Source organism: Taudactylus pleione, unplaced genomic scaffold (assembly GCF_031769625.1).
Source record: "Taudactylus pleione unplaced genomic scaffold, aTauple2 ptg001017l, whole genome shotgun sequence".
NCBI classification, from domain to species: domain Eukaryota; kingdom Metazoa; phylum Chordata; class Amphibia; order Anura; family Myobatrachidae; genus Taudactylus; species Taudactylus pleione.
Window position 1 is genome coordinate 2,868,710 of NW_028285418.1, and position 23,269 is coordinate 2,891,978.

The 23,269-nt window shown below is 49.8% G+C and overlaps 1 protein-coding gene across 1 annotated transcript in view; it reads left to right on the plus strand.

Annotated features, from left to right (window-relative positions):
- CUNH3orf70 (chromosome unknown C3orf70 homolog) overlaps nucleotides 1-23,269 on the plus strand; it is a 119,804-nt gene that overhangs the window by 89,124 nt on the left and 7,411 nt on the right. The window lies entirely within an intron of this gene.

Genomic DNA, 23,269 nt, shown 5'->3' on the forward strand with positions numbered 1-23,269 from the left:
ACAACCACCTGCAAAACACCTGGGGCATACTTGGGGACACCCCCCCCCCCCCCCGAGTCTATTTTGCTAGTTTTAAAGTTTGTCCCCCAACTTTGTTTTTTCCGCCCCCAAAACAAAAGTACTTTTTTGGGATGTCCTAAGGTACTTTTTAAAAAATTTTTTTACATAGATTACCTTTAGGGGACTGTCCAAGGGGTGCAGGGTGGTTTTTGGAAGTCTTCACCCCAAAACCCCAATTCTGCACTTTTTCTCGCCACCTATTCAATGGGGATACTTTTTCGCCGGGTCTGATGCATTGACTTTTTGCACCGGCGAAAAGTCGACCAAATTGAATACGGGGAAAAGTGGAATCGGCGAAAATGACATTATCGGCGAAAAAGTATTGCCGAAACGGACTTTTCGCTTCTGATTGAGTACGGCCCTGTGTCGTCAATCGATTCTTAGGCATTGTGTATACCTGGCTTCTAGAATTTGTTTATTCCTGGTCAAAAACATTTTGTTTTTTGGAGCAAAATAATTGATTTTACTATAAATTTATAAATAGATTTCATTGCAGAGCTGTGTTCTGAAGCTCGTCTCTTGTATGCTGCTAACTAAAGAGCGTCCAGTCTCAGGTTAAGGAGTCTATTTGGTTAGCAGCCAGATTCCGGCAGAGTCTGACAGCTTACAGATGTGTCCTCATACACTATTGAGGTGGTTGTGCCAAAGCGCCCTTATCGGTGCATGTCGTGCGACTTCGCTTAAGCCGATCACCTTTTTCCCCCGCAATATGCGTATAAGTCACAATTGGATGCGACAGACCGCTTCGCGAGAGTGCACTGATTCATTTCATCTGCGACATTTGTATATCTGCGTGCGACTGAGTCTGAATCTTTATACGAAGTGTCACGATGAAAGCGGCCGTGACTTCCACACCAGGTCCCATTGTGCTTCGTATACAGATCCAGACACATGGGGCGGAATTCAATTCTTTTCATCACCTATCGCGCCCGACGGAGCTATTCTATTCTTGCTCCTGTCGGGCGCGATCAGCTGCCAAGCGCTACATTTCAGCCCAAACATCACTTTTCGCGATCGCGCCCAGCACTTTGGTCGGGTTTAGCTGCTTTACGCGGCTAAACATGACCTCTATGGGCGCGATCAGCGTGAAAAGCTGGCACAATTGCATAGCGGCCTTTAGACGGGAGATGCGGGCCGCAAAATCAATTGAATTCCGCCCATGGAGTTATAAAACTCATTGCTTATGATAATGGTGCTCCAGCCAATCAGCTCCTGTCATTTTTCAAGCAGATGACAGTTGGGAGCTGATTGGCTGGAACACCATTTATCACACACAGGGCGTTTTCTCACTGTGAGGGCCTCAGTCACACACAGATATACAACTGTCGCATATCACATGAATCAGCGCAGTCCCGAGAAGTGGATTGTCACATCTGATTGTGACTAAGACATCTTTTCGGGTGAAATAGACACAAAAAATACGCTACACCGTCTTGCGCAGCTCACTCCGCGTTGGCATATTCAGGCTAGGTGTATGAATCCACACTCTGTGCGACGCGGACACATTCGCAGTACTTAAAAACATAGGCCAACTGCGTGCGGTTAGCGTCCATCCATGAATCAGATGCTGTATGTGGCGGGCATGGAGTTATAGGAGTATATCATCATTCCCATGCCTTATACACTGATTTTATCGTCCTCTTTCTCTCTCTATTTTGTATATATGGGACTGATCGCATTTATGTACAGATGTAACCAACACGGGGCCCCAAGCTTACCCTCTCTCCTGTGCACCATCTTTCCCAGTACCAGTCCTGCCATTCCGGGCTTTCTAATCCTCTCTTGGAGGCTGCATAGTTAATTAAAAAAAATGAATATGCGGCAGGTACAAATAGGTTAGGAAATGCAGGAACCCTCCTGGGATGCCAGGGGAACAGGGAACTTACATGGAGACATTTGTCCCCAAATTGCGGAGAAATAAATGTAAGTATTCAGCTGGGGGAAGTAGCTCTGGTTTATTTATCATCAAAAACCGTTTCAGCAACTTGATCAGACGTAACAGAGAGTATGACGGGTGTGTAATAAATGTATGCCAAACTGAGACCCCCGCCAGTCCGGGAATGGTTATTTTACAAGCCATTCACTACAAGCTAACAAACAGTACTGTATCACGTTTATTATATATTGCTTACACATTCCGCAGCGCGTTACAGAGAATACTTAGGGGTCTATTTACTAAGCCTTGGTTGGAGATAAAGTACCAACCAGTCAGCTCCTAACTGTCATTTTTCATACACAGCCTGTGACATGGCCGTTAGGAGCTGATTGTCTGGTACTTTATCTCCGTGCTAGGTCACACACACAAGTGCACGCAGCAGCGTCTATTGGCGTTCGCCCGTCTGCGAGTTATGCAAATGACGCTACAAACTCCTTCCATGGTGTACGTCCGCGTGGCTCAATGTACAAAGACTGAGGCGCCCACTTTTAACGTCCCTGCAATTCTCGGCCTGATGAAAGTGTGGTATAGTCTTTGTGTCACCAGCAAAATAAAAAAAAACTACTGTTCATTCCGCGCCAAAACTTAATGGAAAATCTATTCCCATTCTCCCCGCTATTAGTGCAGCTGGTGTGTGACTATTTAGCTGTGATCCCTTCTGGACTAGGCTGATAGCGAGAGATGGCCCTAAATCCTGCTTCATCAGGTCCTGGGCACAGCCCTCCCTATTCAGCGGGGGAAACTGCTGACTGTGTCATATGATTGTTACACACAGAGGAAGTAAAACAGATTATTGATATGTTGGAGAGGATATGGGGGGGGGGGGGGGGGTCAGAGATGTACAAACAGCACAAAGCTAAGGCTTCTGACTGCAGGCACAAATGCTTGTGGGTATGGGGGTCACTGAGATCAATGGCTTGTTACATGCATATGTTATGATGCCAGGAGTCCTAAAATAAATGACCGGTTGCTCACTTCTTACTGCCATGTTTCTGCACGAATCCAACTCACAGCTGAAACCACCGTCTTTGATTGAAAAGACCCTGCAGTTACCACAGAATGGAGGGGTGAAAAAATCCTTAGGAAGTGGGCCGTGCACATTAAAATGTTTCCTCCTACACCACATCACATCCTACACAATACCGACACCCACACAATGCTACAACCTATCCTACACTGTCATTCAGTATATACACACAGTACAGCACACACATCATGCTGACACATGGGGATCAGTATGATTTACCTCAGGATTAGACAGTCGGCATCCCGACTGCATACAGACACATGTACTGTATATTACACTGACAGACTAATACAGTCTTACCCCCTACACCTTGAAACATTTAATTTACATTACACCCAACACTTTCACACAGAATAATTACACCCACACCACATAACGCAGACAATCGGACCGTGCTACAGCCCCCATTGCCTGTCACTGACATACACGGTGCATCCATCTACACTATGTAACCAGCAATGCTATACTTCTGCTGTATACAATACAGACACCCACAGTGTACTCTAACATTCATTTTCTACTTCAGGGTCCATAGGGTATCCACAGGATACCTTGGGGTATAGGTGTGACGTCAGTCGCAGGGCACCAAAGAGTTAAGCTTTCAGCCTCCCAGGATGCACTAGGTCCCCCTCCTATACCCCGCCCCCGGGCCAAGGCACCTCAGTTTAGTTTGGTGCCCGGCCGGAGTCGGGTGCACCTGTTGGAGTGGGGGCTAGAAGAGCCCCTGAAGCTTATTCTTCATGCAGCTGTGGCTGCACAACTGGATGAACAGCATGGACAGTCAGTCATGATGTCCATGCTGTCTTCCCTACACCCCGCCGGTACCAGAACGCCGGTACTGATCCGGGGATGCTGGTGGGCGTCTGGGGTCACAGCTAGCGGTGACCCCAGATGCTCCGGACCATGGCCGGATTCAAGGGGGACAGAGGTAAGCAGCGGGGTCCCGCGGTGGGTCCCCGCTGATCACATGGTCCTAAGTCCCCAGGCAGGGGGCTCCCTGGGGACTGGCTGCAGCGTGGAGCCAGGCGACCAACCTGCGCTTCCACTACCCCCTGGGACAGCGGACCGCAGCAGAGCGGTAGCGCTGCGGCGTCCCAGGGGTTAAATGCATGCCAGGGGAGCGCGCCTTCCCTGTCTCACAGCCGGCGCCTCCCCCGCTGCACACAGCCCTCTCTGCATGCTGCCGACTGGTCCTGTGGCAGCGCTCCTCCCCCAGGCCAGCCTCCTCTCTGCTCCTCGGCGGCCATCTTCTCCAGAACGCATGGTGAACGCTGCTGGAAGCGCTGGACGGAAGCATCGTGGTCTGGGTCCCCCCGCATACCTCTCCTCCGCTGTGGTCAGGTCTGTGTATGCAGCGCTGTGTCCTACCAGGCCCTGTGTCTGTGTAGTTGAGTGATCAGCGCTGTTAGTGCAGGAATTGTTATTTCTCTGCATTGTATGTGACTGTGCTAGCGCTGCTGCCTGTAATCTTTTCTTCTCTAAACTGTCAGCTTTATTACTGTCCCTGTTCTTTCTGCTAAAGCCCTTGCGGTGCGGTGCTGCAGGGTGGTCTCTCGCCTATTTAATACTTAATTGGTGAGAGAGGTCACATACGTGGTGCCATCATGTCTGAAAGTGATTTTCCCCTCCGGCTACAGTGTACCACGTGCAAAGTACCGTTAGCGGAGGGGGAGGGTAGCGTGGAGGGCCTTTGCCGGCAGTGTTTGTCCATGGCGCGGCCTATTACGGTTACAGCACCGGTACAGGAGCCGCCCTGGGCTTGTTTCGCTCAGGCGTTAACAGCTTTAGTGGGCCAGTTAGCTCCGCAGCCCGCGTTTACTCCGATGGGTTTGTCCCAGCAGTCTGTGGTGTCGTCACCCATGCAGGGGTTCCCACGACAATTGGTGGTACCCCACAGTCTCCCTATTTCCCCGCTCCCGGGTTCTCAGGAGCCAGCGTGGGTTAACTCCCTGACGAGTTCTGTACAGCACTTGTCGGATGTGTTGCAAGGGGAGTCTGTGATGCGGTCTCATAAAAGGCCGGTGGCGTCTCTGTCCGCTCCTTATGAGGATGACGAAGGGACGTCTGATGATGGGGAGATTCTAGATCCTTACGATCAGGAACCTCTCCATACTAAGGACGCTGATGCTAAGTCCAAAGTATATATTCCTGGACTTATTCGGGCGGTCCGCACAGCCTTGGTGATTGAGGACGAAGTTCCCCCAGCGGCTAAATCTAAGTATGCCTTTTTCAAAGATGTGAAGGGCGATGCCACAGTCTTTCCTCTTTCGGGTCAGTTGGTGGACCATTTAGAGGAGGCGTGGAAACAACCTGGCAAAAGATACCAGCCGCAGAGACGCCTGGCGGTGGCTTATCCGTTCGCGGATAATTATTTTGCGAAGTGGGAATCCCCTCCACAGGTGGATTCTCACGTGACCCGTCTTGTCCGTAGTGCCACATTGCCGATGCCATCCATGTCCTCCCTTAAGGATGCTACGGACCGCAAGGTAGAAATCTGCCTGAAGTCCGCTTATTCCCTTGCAGGGGGGGCAGCACGGCCGGCTATGGCCATTTGCTGGGTTGCCAGAGCGATGGAGCGCTGGGCGGATTCATTAGAGGCTTCTTTTGAATCCGACTGTCCGGCCGATCAGGCGGAGTTGATTGGCAATCTCCGTGATTCGGCCACCTACATCAACGAGGCGGCTCTAGACATTAGTACTCTGGTGTCTAGAATTTCTTCAGCAGCGGTAGCTGCTCGTCGCACCTTGTGGCTGCGATCCTGGAAGGCGGACGCAGATTCCAAGAAAGGTCTGGAAGCGTTGCCGTTTACCGGAGAAGTTCTCTTCGGTCCGGATCTGGATAAGATTGTGGCCACGCTGGCGGCAGCCAAATCTGCCTGTCTCCCGTCGGCCGCTGCTCCTTCTGGTTCGGGACCATCGTCCTTTCGGTCATCTAGGGCCCAGGGCAGGCCCAAACCACAGTCGTTTCCTCGACAGGCTGGCCCTAAGAAATCGGTCAAGCCCCGGAAGCAGGCATGGAGTACCAGACGTCCGGCCCCCAAGCCAGATGACAAGCCTGCGGCCTGACGGTCCGGGCCTCCCTTTGGGGGATCCCAGGGTGGGAGGCCGCCTGCTACAGTTCGCCCAGTGTTGGTCGACCACTACGACAGACACTTGGGTTCTGGAGGTGGTTTCCCACGGATACGCCCTCTCCTTCCGGCACAGACCCCCGGCTCGCTTCTTCACCACGGGTCTCCCATCAGACCGGAACAAGGCTACGGAGCTGCGGAAGGTATTGCACACTATGCTCCAGGCTGGAGTTATAGTGGCGGTTCCATTCTCCCAGAGGGGCCAGGGTTTCTATTCAAATCTATTTTTGGTACAGAAACCCAATGGGTCATATCGTCCGATTCTCAACCTCAAAGCACTCAACAAGTCTTTGCGGGTCCCGAAGTTTCGGATGGAGACCCTACGGTCCATCATTCTGGCACTGGAACCTGGGGACTACTTGGTGTCATTGGACATACAGGACGCTTACCTGCATGTCCCTATTCTTTGGCGCCATCAACAGTTCCCCAGGTTTGCAATCAGCAGCGACCACTTCCAGTTTCGGGCGTTACCTTTTGGCCTGGCAACAGCACCACGTGTTTTCACCAAGGTGATGGCGGTCATGGCGGCTTCTCTGCGGCTGCAGGGAGTCCGCATGTTGCCGTATTTGGACGACCTGTTATTGGTGGCAGGATCTCCAGAGCTCCTGTTACGCCACTTGGACCTGACCATTGCACTGCTGCAACGGCACGGCTGGCTAATCAACTGGCAGAAGTCCACTCTAATCCCGTCTCGGAGGATTCTGCATCTTGGAGCCTTATTGGACTCGGGACAGCAAAGGATCTTCGTGACGGAGGACAAGATCTCTGCTTTACAGTCAAGGGTGCGCAGTTGTCTGCACAGCCGCCGGGTGTCCTTACACTCGGCGATGAGGTTACTGGGCTCCATGGTGTCGGTGTTCGACATGGTGGAATACGCCCAGTTTCACTCCAGACCTCTGCAGCACCTGATCCTGTCCAAGTGGAACGGGCTGACTCAGTCTCTGAAGTCCCAGACGATTGTGCTCACCCAGGAGGTTCGCCTGTCCCTTACGTGGTGGTTACAGACGACCCACCTCAACAAGGGACGTCCGTTCTGGGTTCCAAATTGGGTCCTGTTGACAACGGACGCCAGTCTTCGGGGCTGGGGAGCAGTTTCGGGTCCACACTTGTTCCAGGGCAGGTGGACGCCGACAGAAGCGGAGCTTCCAATAAATATCTTGGAACTCCGTGCGGTCTTCAATGCTCTCCAGCAGGCACAGCGGTTTCTCCAGGGTCGCCCGGTGCAGGTCCAGTCGGACAACGCTACCACCGTGGCCTACATAAACAGGCAAGGAGGAACTCGCAGTCGGGCGGCTCTCGTAGAGGTCTCTCGGATCCTGGTTTGGGCGGAGCGCAATCTTCCGGCCATATCAGCGGTCTTCATCCCGGGAGTGCTCAATTGGGAGGCGGACTTTCTAAGTCGCCAGGACGTTCATCCGGGGGAATGGTCCCTGCACCCGGACGTTTTTCAACTACTGGTGGACAGGTGGGGTCTTCCAGAAATCGACCTCATGGCGTCCCGGCACAACAACAAGTTGCCGGTGTACGGGTCTCGCACAAGAGACGAAGGGGCGTCTCTGGTGGATGCTCTGTCCGTCCGGTGGACGTTCCGGTTCGCATACCTGTTCCCTCCGGTCTCCCTTCTTCCACGGGTAATCCGGAAATTCAAACAGGAAGGAGGGACGCTCCTGTTGATAGCTCCCGCGTGGCCCAGACGGCACTGGTTCTCAGACCTTCAGGGTCTGTCCGTGGACATTCCTCTGCGGTTGCCGCTACGACCGGACCTTCTGTCTCAGGGTCCTTGCCTTCACCCGGACCTGACTCGGCTGTCTTTGACGGCGTGGCTGTTGAGACGGCCATGCTGAGGTCCCGGGGGTTTTCCAGCTCTGTGGTGCGTACCATGTTACGAGCTCGGAAACCGTCTTCCGCGAGGATATACCATCGCGTGTGGCATACGTTCTTCCAGTGGTGTCGACCGAGAGGTTATGCACCGCGGGAGTTTCGTCTGTCTCGGATTCTCGCCTTCCTGCAAGCGGGACTAGATCATGGGCTTCGCCTTGCTTCTTTGAAGGTACAAGTTTCGGCCCTATCTGTCTGGTTTCACCGTAGGATTGCTACAATCCCGGATGTGCGCACCTTTATGCAGGGTGTTCTCCGCATTCAGCCGCCCTTTGTTCCACCTGTGGCGCCTTGGGATTTGGCTGTGGTCCTGAGGGCTCTCCAAGGACCGCCGTTTGAACCACTGGGCTCAGTGGATCTTAAATGGCTAACAGCTAAGACTGTTTTCCTTCTGGCCATTGCTTCGGCCAGACGTGTTTCTGAGTTAGGGGCTCTTTCTTGTAGACCCCCTTTCTTGGTTTTTTATGGGAACAGGGCAGTGCTCCGCACTCGGCCCGAGTTTCTTCCCAAAGTTGTTTCCCAGTTTCATATTAACGAGGAAATAGTTGTTCCGGCCTTTAACTCACCGGGTCTTTCCGTGGGTGAGGCCTCTTTGGATGTTGTGCGGGCCTTAAGGACTTATGTTGACCGCACTTCTTCGTTTAGGAAGTCGGACGCTTTGTTTGTCCTCTTTGGCTTCCGTAAAAAGGGTTGGCCTGCTTCAAAGCAAACTTTGGCAGCCTGGATCCGTATGGCTATTTCTGAAGCTTATCTTCATGAAGGCCTACCGGTCCCTCCTTCTCTGAAGGCTCATTCCACTAGGTCTGTGGGTCCTTCGTGGGCAGCTCAACGTGGTGCCTCGGCAGTTCAGATCTGCAAGGCTGCTACGTGGTCTTCTGTCCATACCTTCGTGAGGTATTACAGGTTTGACACCTTCGCCTCTCAGGATGCTTCCTTCGGGCGGCGGATTCTCCTTTCTGCACAGGAGCGTCCCCACCCTTAAAGGATACTGCTTTGGGACATCCCCAAGGTATCCTGTGGATACCCTATGGACCCTGAAGTAGAAAATATGAGATATGGTAAGAACTTACCCTTGTTATCTCTATTTCTACGAAGTCCATAGGGTTCCACAGGACTCCCGCCCTGTCGCACCTGTGTTGCAGATGGGCTTTGCTCTGGTCACCGGTTTTCCGTCTCCCTCTGGTGAGAATGTGATTCTTGTATGTGTCCAGATCTTTGTTCTCTCTCTTCCTTCTCCTCCTCCGGCCTATGGCTTGGTAACTAACTGAGGTGCCTTGGCCCGGGGGCGGGGTATAGGAGGGGGACCTAGTGCATCCTGGGAGGCTGAAAGCTTAACTCTTTGGTGCCCTGCGACTGACGTCACACCTATACCCCAAGGTATCCTGTGGAACCCTATGGACTTCGTAGAAATAGAGATAACAAGGGTAAGTTCTTACCATATCTCATATTATCATTCTACACCGTGACCTGCATTATGCTACAAACGTCCTTATTACAATCTTTAATTTATATAGTACCAATATGCGCAGCTCTTTACACAGAGTATTTAATCATTCCCATCAGTCCCTTCTCAGTGGAACCTTCAGTCTAAATTCTGTACCACACAAAGGTTATCTGGGAACTGGCAGAAGCCCACGCAAACACAGGAAGAACATATAGACTCTACACAGATTGTGCCATGGTTAGAATATAACCAATGGCCCCAGTGCGGTACAGCTGCATTCACACAGAAAAAGGGGCGCTGTCATGTCACGGGGATGGGGGTGCCACATTCTCCAAAGGGCTCTCAACGCCTTCCCATATACATCATCGGAAGGTGTGCGTGATGCTGCCCCTGTCTCCTGGAACACTCAGTGCCGCCGCCCCCCAAACGCCAGCAGCATGTCAACCATCATGCGGCGTTTGGGGCACTGTGACCGACATCGCAGCCGTAGATCTGTACATGTGCAGTGCGGCCTCTGGCCGTGATTCAGAGCCGGACGCTCTGATAGAGCGCTCGCTCTGAATCAGGGCCGGGCTATTTCTTTTTTAGAACGGCCTCCTGGCCGCTCGCATAGCTGTGGGTGACCACCCACAGCAATAGCGAGCGGCCAGGAAGATGGTCGCGATGGTCAATACCATCGCGACCATCGGGCTTGCGACAAGACCCTTGTGGTAGGGTCTCGTTGCCGCAAGCCCCAGAGAGATTTCGGCTCAAACAGCCGAAATCTCTCCCACTGATATCACTCGTGATGTCATTGGGGCCGCCTCCATTTGGGCAGCCATTCCCCCGGTCCGCCCACCAAAGGGGGCGAGCTGTCACTCAACATCGACAGCTCGCCCCCTTTGTTGCGAGTCCCAAATCGACGGAGTGCCCGTTGCTATCCGGGTCTCGCTCATGCGCACGACGGAGCCGACTCCGTCGTGCGCATGCGCACTGGCCCACCATCGACCCGGTTGCGAGCGCACAGCGCTTGTGACCGGGTCTGAATCGGGCCCTCTGCCTACATCTAAACACATCGGAGATGTGCGGAAATATCGGGTTTACGTGAGACTCTGAATTAGGCCCCATGACACAGAGACTGTGATCCGCTTTGACACCTGCGGTTAACTCAATATTGAAAGAAATATGAAGGTGACGCACTCACCCGGTATGAAGGGATAAGCGGGACGGCATTGGAGCTTTACAAAATCAGACCTCGGTGGTTATATGTCCACGTCAGATCATGGCTAGTAATAATAACCTAGCGCACCGCCCCTGTGCGCGCACACATGCGCCGTGCGACTTTTTAGCGACTGCACAGTTGGAAGACACCGACCGTTTGCGCGAACATCAGCATCGCTCCTGTCTCAGAATCGGCCCCTGTGCGTTTAAAACGTTTCTTGCTCATCTCGTTGTCACTTGCAAGATTTACGTCATGAAATAGACGATGGAAGGAACTAGAATGAATACAGATATGAAATATAACCCCTACAGTATTTACTGCAAATGTCACCCGTGTCTCCAGATAAAGTGGGGAATAATCCCGTACTGTGTAAAGAGATGATGTGGTTTCAATGTGAACATGTCACAGAGTAACAAGGGCAGGTATAAGGTTATCAGTCACAGGCAGAGATAGGGAGATGTGACCGAGGAATGAGCTGCTCGTAATAATAAGAGATCAGGCTGGCTCTCCTGATTACACCCAGTCCTGCATTACATTTCTAGGTTTCTGCCCTGTGAATGTACATTTAAATCTTGTGCTCAGCAGCGACCCAAAAACATTATTGGATTGGCCTGACAATCCGCGTCACGCCAGCCCCCCGTCCCCACTGCCAGCTAGTGCTCGGTGTAGGGAGGGACGCTGTTATGCAGATCGTCTCTCCCTGGATTTAAGGGGAACTCGCCCAACCTCACATTCAATTATTTTTTTTAGTTTACAACGAACGTGAAAATTTTGCCTCTCGCCTGTTCTGTTAAATGCAGATAGAAGTATTTGTAATGATACTTATAAAATTATATTTAATATTCTAATCTTAGGGCACTAGGGCTGTAACCATCTTTAGTGTTCATTCTAGCACCCTACACCTGTTAAAACCTGTGCAGTACCTCTTTCCTGCCTGGGGTGTCACTCTCTGCCCTGGTGCCTCCAGCAGACAAACTGCATAATCTCAGCAGCTTGTTGCATCAGCTGAGTGTGCTAGAAGCACCAGCTCAAAGAGCGACACCCCAGGCAGGATAGAGGAACTGCAGAGGTTGTGACAGGTGCAGGGTACTAAAAGGAGGACTAGTCTTTATTTAACACTTGCCAAATGACTGTTGAATCGGTTTCCCATTTCCTGAGTACACAGCGTCACTGGCATGGGGTCGGGTGCATCATTAGAGACGTGTAGGTCACTGTGCATTGATGCCGCTTTGCACTAGGCTAGTGTATGGGTTACATTGTCAACGTGAGGCTCTTGCACAGGAGCCAAAGCTTTTTGGTCCGTTATGTGAGCCATGGTGGGATTGGGATATTATATGGAGACTATGGGCTAGCCGCCATTATTCACATGTTTCCGCCTAACAAATACAGCAACAAGATAGTTTAATGGCCGGTGGAGCGGAGATGGCTTCTGGAATGGAACGTAAACCTGCTTGGACACTTTTTTTTGGTGGTGCATGTTCCTATCCTGCAAAATGACATTCTTGTAATGGGACCTTACGGCCATAATGCCCCTGTTGTACAGTAAGATGATGTTTACACCATCTGGGTGCAGGTCATACGTGGGAGGTCAGCACTGTGTGCACACAGGTTCTTGTTTGTGTCTCCTTATATCTGCTTGTTCTCAGGTGACCCCTGTAAGTAATTACATACAGAGAAAGGAGAATGCACGTCGGGAGGAAGCTACAAAGAAGACTCCCAGCTACAATCACTGCTACATTTCTATGTACATTTATTTCATTCTGAACATTGTTAGTGTCTTTGTTTACTTTCCTTAAACAGCAATTAGGTAGTCATGAAAACTTGGAGTGATACTATTGTGAGAGATAAAGTACCAGCCAATTAGCTCCTAACTGTCATTTTTCAAACACAGGGCCTGATTCAGCAATGCCGGATGCAGATGACCAATTACCGGGAATCTGCGTGTGCGCAGCCCCCAGTTCTGCGAATGTGCAGAACGGGTCCTGCGTGATCGCAGACTCTTCTATGCCTCTGCCTGATTGACAGGCAGAGGCATTTAATTGGCAGGGTAGGCTGGCGTTCCCAGAAACGGGGAGCGCGTCGGCCCCGTTTTCCGGGGGTGGCAAGGCCAGGAACTACGTCTACATGCAGTTTCCAGCCTCTCAAGCCGGCCAGCCTGAGTAAGCCTCACCTTACCCATCTGGCCGGCGATGGTCGCAATGGTGATCCCGGACTGCAGCCTCTGTCACAGTGCTGGCATCGCAAATGCAGCAGGGGGTGTCCTACAGGGGGCGTCATACACCTCCTGCTGCATTTGCATATTAGCAAGGACGGAATTGCAAAGCTGCCTGTGTGCACTACACACTACAGTATATGCCTCAGTGCAGCTTTGCAATTCCATCCGAAGCTGAATTACCCCCACAGTCTGTACAGTGACAGTTAGGAGCAGATATTTGGTACTTTATCTCTTACAATTTTAACACACTCCACGCCTTCATGAATCCCCCCCTTTGTGCTATGGCAGGTTTAATGATTTAATTTGTAGGTCTTAAGCCTCTTTAAAGTTGCTGTGATCCTGTTTACTTTTTTTATAATGGTTTTTTTCTGATTACCTTCTCATAGTAACACTACCCCCCACAGTACCGAGGCCAGACAGATGCTAGGTATAGTATCACTACCCCCCGCATTACCGAGGCCAGACAGATGCTAGGTATAGTATCACTACCCCCCGCATTACCGAGGCCAGACAGATGTTGGGAATAGTATCACTACCCCCCGCATTACCGAGGCCAGACAGATGCTAGTTATAGTATCACTACCCCCCACAGTACCGAGGCCAGACAGATGCTAGGTATAGTATCACTACCCCCCACAGTACCGAGGCCAGACAAATGCTAGGTATAGAATCACTACCCCCCACAGTACCGAGGCCAGACAAATGCTAGGTATAGTATCACTACCCCCCACAGTACCGAGGCCAGACAGATGCTAGGTATAGTATCACTACCCCCCACAGTACCGAGGCCAGACAGATGCTAGGTATAGAATCACTACCCCCCACAGTACCGAGGCCAGACAGATGCTAGATATAGTATCACTACCCCCCACAGTACCGAGGCCAGACAGATGTTGGGTATAGTATCAATACCCCCCACATTACCGAGGCCAGAAAGATGTTGGGAATAGTATCACTACCCCCCACATTACCGAGGCCAGACAGATGTTAGGTATAGTATTACTACCCCCCACATTACCGAGGCCAGACAGATGCTAGCTATAGTATCACTACCCCCCACAATACCGAGGCCAGACAGATGTTAGGTATAGTATCACTACCCCCCACAGTACCGAGGCCAGACAGATGCTAGCTATAGTATCACTACCCCCCACAATACCGAGGCCAGACAGATGTTAGGAATAGTATCACTACCTCCCACATTACCGAGGCCAGACAGATGTTGGGAATAGTATCACTAGCCCCACTTTATACCGAGGCCAGACAGATGTTGGGAATAGTATCACTACCTCCCACATTATACCGAGGCCAGACAGATGTTAGGAATAGTATCATTACCCCCTACATTATACCGAGGCCAGACAGATGTCAGGTATAGTATCACTACCCCCCACATTGCCGAGGCCAGACAGATGCTAGGAATAGTATCACTACCCCCACATTACCGAGGCCAGACAGATGTTGGGAATAGTATCACTAGCCCCACATTACCGAGGCCAGACAGATGTTGGGAATAGTATCACTAGCCCCACATTACCGAGGCCAGACAGATGTTGGGAATAGTATCACTAGCCCCCACACTACCGAGGCCAGACAGTTGTTAGGAATAGTATCACTACCCCCCACATTACCGAGGCCAGACAAATGTTGGGAATAGTATCACTAGCCCCACTTTACCGAGGCCAGACAAATGTTGGGAATAGTATCACTACACCCACATTACCGAGGCCAGACAGATGTTAGGAGTAGTATCACTAGCCCCCACATTACCGAGGCCAGACAGATGTTGGGAATAGTATCACTAGCCCCACATTACCAAGGCCAGACAGATTTTAGGAATAGTATCACTACCCCCAACATTATAACGAGGCCAGACAGATGTTAGGAATAGTATCACTACCCCCCACATTACCGAGGCCAGACAGATGTTGGGAATAGTATCACTACCCCCCACATTACCGAGGCCAGACAGATGTTAGGAATAGTATCACTACCCCCCACTTTACCGAGGCCAGACAGATGTTGGGAATAGTATCACTAGCCCCACATTACCAAAGCCAGACAGATTTTAGGAATAGTATCACTACCCCCCACATTACCGAGGCCAGACAGATGTTAGGTATAGTATTACTACCCCCCACATTACCGAGGCCAGACAGATGTTAGGTATAGTATCACTACCCCCACATTACCGAGGCCAGACAGATGCTAGGTATAGTATCACTACCCCCCACATTACCGAGGACAGACAGATGTTAGGTATAGTATCACTACCCCCACATTACCGAGGCCAGACAGATGTTGGGAATAGTATCACTAGCCCCACATTACCGAGGCCAGACAGATGCTAGGTATAGTATTACTACCCCCCACATTACCGAGGCCAGACAGATGTTAGGAATAGTATCACTACCTCCCACATTACCGAGGCCAGACAGATGTTAGGAATGGTATCACTACCTCCCACATTATACCGAGGCCAGACAGATGTTAGGAATAGTATCATTACCCCTTACATTATACAGAGGCCAGACAGATGTCAGGTATAGTATCACTACCCCCCACATTGCCGAGGCCAGACAGATGCTAGGAATAGTATCACTACCCCCACATTACCGAGGCCAGACAGATGTTGGGAATAGTATCACTAGCCCCACATTACCGAGGACAGACAGATGTTGGGAATAGTACCACTGGCCCCACATTACCGAGGCCAGACAGATGTTGGGAATAGTATCACTAGCCCCACATTACCGAGGCCAGACAGATGTTGGGAATAGTATCACTAGCCCCCACATTACTGAGGCCAGACAGTTGTTAGGAATAGTATCATTACCCCCCACATTACCGAGGCCAGACAGATGTTGGGAATAGTATCACTAGTCCCACTTTATACCGAGGCCAGACAGATGTTGGGAATAGCATCACTACCCCCCACATTATACCGAGGCCAGACAGATGTTAGGAATGGTATCACTACCTCCCACATTATACCGAGGCCAGACAGATGTTAGGAATAGTATCATTACCCCCTACATTATACCGAGGCCAGACAGATGTCAGGTATAGTATCACTACCCCCCACATTGCCGAGGCCAGACAGATGCTAGGAATAGTATCAGTACCCCCACATTATACCGAGGCCAGACAGATGTTGGGAATAGTATCACTAGCCCCACATTACCGAGGCCAGACAGATGTTGGGAATAGTATCACTGGCCCCACATTACCGAGGCCAGACAGATGTTGGGATTAGTATCACTAGCCCCACATTACCGAGGCCAGACAGATGTTGGGAATAGTATCACTAGCCCCCACATTACCGAGGCCAGACAGTTGTTAGGAATAGTATCATTACCCCCCACATTACCAAGGCCAGACAGATGTTGGGAATAGTATCACTAGCCCCACTTTATACCGAGGCCAGACAGATGTTGGGAATAGTATCACTACCCCCCACATTATACCGAGGTCAGACAGATGTTAGGAATAGTATCACTACCCCCCCACATTATACCGAGGCCAGACAGATGTTAGGAAGTGTATCACTACCCCCCACATTACCAAGGCCAGACAGATGTTAATAATAGTATCACTACCCCCAACATTATACCGAGGTCAGACAGATGTTAGGAATAGTATCATTACCTCCCACATTATACCGAGGCCAGACAGATGTTAGGAATAGTATCACTACCCCCCACATTATACCGAGGCCAGACAGATGTCAGGTATAGTATCACTACCCCCCACATTACCGAGGCCAGACAGATGTTGGGAATAGTATCACTAGCCCCACATTACCAAGGCCAGACAGATTTTAGGAATAGTATCACTACCCCCCACATTACCGAGGCCAGACAGATGCTAGGAATAGTATCACTACCCCCCACAGTACCGAGGCCAGACAGATGCTAGGAATAGTATCACTACCCCCCACAGTACCGAGGCCAGACAGATGTTGGGAATAGTATCACTACCCCCCACATTACTGAGGCCAGACAGATGTTAGGAACCTGAAGGATTAAATGGGGACTAAATATGCTAAGACAAACATGTTTTCAATATTACTTTTTAATTAGTTGTAAATAGAAATATAGGGCCTGATTCAGAGCTGCACGCTAACCGCGCGTAACGCCTATATGCACGCCGTTGGGCGATGTTGGAAGCACTGTGTATGCGTCCCAATGGTTACCGCAGGAAGATGCAGAATGAATTTACATTAGCATTAGCCTAAAGATGCACCTTTCAATCATGAAATGCAGACAGATCTCGCGGATTTCAGCACGCTGCGCATGCGCCAAAGTAAGACATCAGTGACTACGCATCAGGCATATTCTAGAATGCTAGTGCGTTAATCGAACGGACCACACTTTCCGTGAAATGGGCAGTAACTGGGCATGACTGTACCAACCGTTCAATCTTATGGGAATGTGGGGGTGGGCGTGCATACCGGCTTCCGCGCTCGATCGTAGCGTGCGTATGGAGATGAGACGCTGTTTCAGATTGATCTATTGCAAACCCAGATACAGAAGGTGTCGGTTACGGTTGCGGACATGAAACCAATGGGCGGGATTGGCTTCCACATGCAGACGCACGGATCTTCGGCATACATACGGACAGATCCTTGCATCAGCATAAGGGAGTAAGCAGCCTGCCGCGGAGGCTTCCCACTCAGAATGGGGCCCGTGGATGTTATTTGTAGAGCTGACGCTCTCTTTTTTTTTTTGTATTATATAGTAGACAGAGCTATGTGAATCCGGCTATAAAGTGCATTAGATGTCACGTTGCTAATCCGCTCTGTATCCTGCCATCGGGCAGAAAACCATAAAATTGAGGCAGTTCTGATTGGCCGTTGGCCAGCACGCAGTATAAAGGTGCCCACACATATACCGATGTGCTCACGATACGATTTTATGGCCAATTTACTCATGAACTTTCACGGGAGCTCCCTTGCCGTCGTGATCACGATTTGGAGTTAAAAATGTTCAATCTGACTAAAGATCTATCTTGCAGCCAATGCATTATATCCCAGATTGGCTAATCTGCCCTGTAGCACGGCAGATCAGAAGATGCGATGTACGACGAGCGGGGACGCGCATCGGCATCATGCTCGTGAGTATAACTCACGATTTGTACTTTTTTTACCCGATTCGTCGTCACGATTCGTCGAAATTGGCCAAATCGTGTAAAATGTCGCTATGTGTGTGGGCACCTTAAGGCCGCTCCGTAATACCAGGCTATCTGTACCACTGCTGTGAGATACCGCGATCTGTGTCCTTTCCAGCAGTCCGTGTTCTACGGTACAATGGTCTCCGCCCCAGGCCCTGTGTGACATACGCTTCCACTGTAATGTTCATATCAGCACTGACAGCTCCTGTACAATCTGACATTAGGCTGACACGTGTATAGCCCAGCATACATGGGGAGGACACGCTATGTAATCTGGGATTTGGGTGCACACATGTGACTCATTACAATCAGTTTTGCAATCTCCATTTATTTTTTTAATCTCCCCTTTTCATCATGCTCGTTCTGTTCATTAATTGACTATGCGATGTCTTCATTACCATAATAACCCATCATTACAGCAGCATTAATCTGCCGGCACACAATGCGGATTCATTTGGGTCCAGTTACCATGCCACCTGTGCCCTGCAGTACAAGGTTTTATGTAGTATAGTGCTGGGGGATGTAGCCACAATGTCGGCAGCTAATGATGTCGACAATTATGTTGTCAACAATGATGAAATGTCGTCATTGAACATGTTGGCGTGTGCAGAATGTCGACATGTTTACAATGCTGACATGTGCAATGCTGACATTCTTCACAGACTGGCAGCAGAGGGTTAGGGTTAGTTGTTAGGGGGTAGGGTAAGCACTACTCACCGCCCAAAGCTGAGCAGGATCCGATGGAAGGCATCCTGTCAGCGCCGAACCGGGAAGACACACTGAAACCACCGGATCCTCCGTACCAGATAAGTCACCACAGTCCACTATTTGTCGACATGATGAATGTCAACAAAAAATACCACAGCCTAGTGCTCGTAGTCCTATATGGGATACGTTCAATATCCCGACAGCGGGGATTATGGCGGTCAGAATGCTGACGGCGGAATCCCCACACTTATCGGAATACCGGCGCTGGCATATTGACCGCTGTAATACCGAAGGTAAATAGCGGGGTTGGAGGGAGAGTTATGGTTAAGCACTAGGGGGAGGGTTAGGTTTAGGCACCGGGGAGAGAGGTTTAGGGGTTAGATTAGGTATACTTACCTAGACCCGTCAGGATGGTAACCTAGTCGGGATCCTGACCGTCGTTATCCCGAACGCCGGCATCCTGTACCCAACCCACCTTATACATAGACTGTAGAATCATATGTCTACAGTGGGCACCAAGTACCTGGGATTTGGGCTGAAGACGTTACTATAACCTACAGAACTGGATGCACAGCGTCCTAGATGGGGAAACGGGAAGGACATTATATGAGGTACTGTGAGGTGTAAAAGCAAAGCTCCTCATTGTACCATAGATGCTATTAAAAATAGTTCACTTTGGAATTCTTTGCATCCTTTTTAATTATAGGGACAATTTTTATACTAAACCCAATTAACCTTTTGCTGAGCAAGCTGGGGGCGGATTAATTAAAGTCTGAAGTATTAGAAGGGTTTCATTGTTTGCCGGTTTAGTTGTGCCGCCGCTGCGAGGCGCAGACACACCGAACCTGTGACCGCTCATCTTCAGGAGGAATGAGTTATAGGGAGAGTATAATTACTGTCATTATGCTCAGTGTCGTGCGTTATATCATTGCCCGCGTTTATTAATACAGACAGCCGGGAAAAGCAGAACGTACGTGTGAGGCTCCGGTGCAATCACGTGTATAGTACATTCTTTGTGTGATCCAGAAATATGTTATCAGGTCTTTATAGAAATATATTATACTATCAAGGATGTGTATACATTTTTGCCAATAAATTGCGATACATCGCCCCCTGTTCACCTGCATACTGGTGTTTTAGATCGCTGGATAGCTCTGATGATATAAAGTGATGTATAGACTAACGGGTTTATGACCTCGGGATCCGAATGCGGATGCCATCGGCCGCCTAAGAGTTACGGTAAGAGGCCCATGGGCATCTCCAGCCAACTCCCATCTATTGAAGGCGTTGACTAGCGGACACCAGTTCTGGGAAGTTATGCCCTCCTGAGCTTGCTGGATGCGGGCATATCGCAGCTCCATACAATCGATTCTGCGGGAAGTGTTGTGCCGTGATTTGCTGCATTCGTACATTTGATACATACCGCCCTGTAGGCTTTACTATTTGCCAAAACATGTAACTTTCTTTTCATGCACAGACGCTGGTACCAGTGGCGGATCTACACTTTTGGGCCTCTGAAGCTTGAACTGTTATGGGGGCCCCTTTGCAACATTCAACAAGGTCCAAATGGCGGAGATGTAGAAACCTCCAGAGAGTGAGAGACGATAGATAGATAGATAGATAGATAGATAGATAGATAGATAGATAGATAGATAGATAGATAGATAGATAGATAGATACAGAAGATAGATATTAGATAGTTAGATAGAAGTAGAGAGTGAGAGACTGTACGGCTGTGGCCAAAAGTTTTGAGAATGACAAGTATTGGTTTTTACAAAGTTTGCTGCTTCAGTGTTTTTAGACTTTTTTGTCAGATGTTACTATGGTATACTGAAGTCACATTACAAGCATTTCATAAGTGTCAGAGGCTTTTATGGACAATTACATTATGTTTATGCAAAGAGCCAATGGCCCTCATTCAGAGCCACTCGCTAGCGGCAGTACGCTCGTTCCGAGCGATGTTCGCACATCTGCGCATGCGTACGGTTTTTAGTACGCATGCGCGAACCAGTCAGTGCGGCCGAAAATCGTTGGTACGCAATATAGCGAGGGCCTGCTATTTTGAGTGACAGAATGAGGCGTATGTGGGTGGTAACAGGGGAAGGTGCTTGAAAACGGGGAGTGGAGATCCGAACGCAGGCGTGCTTAAAGGTCAAAACGGGCGTTTTAAGGGAGTGCATAATTAATACAGCAGCGTCATTGACCACGTCACTTGGTTTTTTTTAACTCAGAACTGCTCGCAAAATAGCGGTTGAAAACACCAACCACAAGAATAGCGAGCAGTTCATACGCTGTACGATGTACTCGATTAATCTAATAAATAGCGGACATGACGTATGGTGCGTGCGGCCAGGGGGCGTTTTTATCAAATAAACGAGCGTATGTTTTGCTCGCTCGTTCAGACTTAGAGGTGGGAACAGACTGCAATTTGCGAACGGATCATTTGAATAGCCACCCCTTGTTTTTGAACGAACGACCACAAATAGCGAACGGCTCTGAATCAGGCCCAATATTTGCAGTGTTGACCCTTCTTTTTCAAGACCTCTGCAAATCGCCCTGGCATGCTGTCAGTCAACTTCTGGGCCACATACTGACCAATGGCCGCCCATTCTTGCCTAATCAATGCTTGGAGTTTGTCTGAATTTGTGGGTTTTTGTTTGTCCATCCGCCTTCTTGAGGGTTGACCACAAGTTCTCAATGGGATTAAAGTCTGGGGAGTTTCCTGGCCATGGACCTAAAATTTAGATGTTTTGTTCCCCGAGCCACTTAGTTATCACTTTTGCCTTATGGCAAGGTGCTCCATCATGCTGGAAAAGGCGTTGTTTGTCACCAAACTGGATGGTTGGGAGAAGTTGCTCTTGGAGGATGTTTTGATACCATTCTTTATTCATGGCTGTGTTCTTAGGCAAAATTGTGAGTGAGCCCACTCCCTTGGCCGAGAAGCAACCCCACACATGAATAGTCTCAGGATGCTTTACTGTTGGCATGACACAGGACTGATGGTAGTGCTCACCTTTCCTTCTCCAGACAAGCGTTTTTCCAGATGCCCCAAACAATCTGAAAGCGGATTCATCAGAGAAATTAACTTTACCCCAGTCCTTAGCAGTCCAATCCTTGTACCTTTTAGAGAATATCAGTCTGTCCCTGATGTTTTTCCTGGAGAGAAGAGGCTTTTTTGCTGCCCTTCTGGACACCAGGCCATCCTCCAAAAGTCTTCATCCTGTGTCATGCCAACAGTAAAGCATCCTGAGGCCATTCATGTGTGGGGTAGCTTCTCAGCCTATGGGCTTCTACCGCATCGCGCTGGTATGAGGGAACCGATCAAATCCCTCCCAGCTTGCCCCGCTGCCGCCGCGTCACTCTGCGCATGCGCAGATGGACTCCTGGGTCATAAACCCAGAAGTCCACGGGACGGCGCGGATCGCAAAGGACAGCTCTTATCGGAAAAGAGCTGTCCTTTGCTGTACTGATAGCATATGTTAGTGCATACGCGATCTGTACAATTGCGATGTCTGGCGGTAGATGGCTCTCTATGTTGGTTCATTCCACCCAGGGAATGGATAGGGCTTAGGGATATATAGAGGCTTTGCTGATGTTAGGTACTTTGGCAGCTCTCGTAGACCCAGAAACACACAGAGCTCATAAATATGTCAAAATAAGTTCACTGGGACAGCAGTTGAACTGTAATGTCTTGTTAAGCAGTATCTTTATTTCATATCACGAGTCAGCAAGAGATTAATCAGCATTATATTGTTTTCTATGCAGTCCTGTAATATGTGGTAGCAGTGTGAGATGTCAGAGTCTGTGTTATTACCCCTGAGGGGGTTCTATACACTGACGCCTACAGAGTGGGTTTGTGAAGATCTGTTTTGTCTAAAAAATCAGCGATGGGCAACAGGCAACTCTAAAGCTGCATAAGCCCCCCGCCGCCCCACCCCCCAGACATTACCTGCGGCCCTCCGCCCCAGCCCCAGACGTTACCTGCGGCCCTCCCTGTTTTATTGTCAGATGTGTTTGTTATAGCTTGTATCACTGGTTTTTATACTGCCTGGTGATATGCTGTTATAGGCCGTTCTCTCGCTCTTTGCTTGTTTTCACTTATTATTGGAGGTCACGGTGATGTGTGGCCAGTTTGAAGGCTGCCCAAAGTGGCCCCTGAAGTGTATCAGGCTGCCCATCACTGCCCTACAGTAGGATGTCTGAAGAAAATGTGCATAATTATTGTTTGCTCCAACGTCTAGAACCGGTTGTAAATAAAGATTACAGCAGACAAAGAAAAAAAAAAAAAGCAGAGTGGGCGGAAATCGCTGCGTGTTGCAGTCGGAAAAATGAACGTGGTGCCCGGTGATAATTCATTCATAATAGAAAGAAGCTAGTTTGTATGTAAGGGTAACCTCTATCGCTCTTTGGGTGCAGTCATCTTCTGACTACACCGGTAGGACCTCAGGCAGCCCAGGAGCACACGGCACGGTCACCTCTAGTTTAGCCTGACCAGAATTAG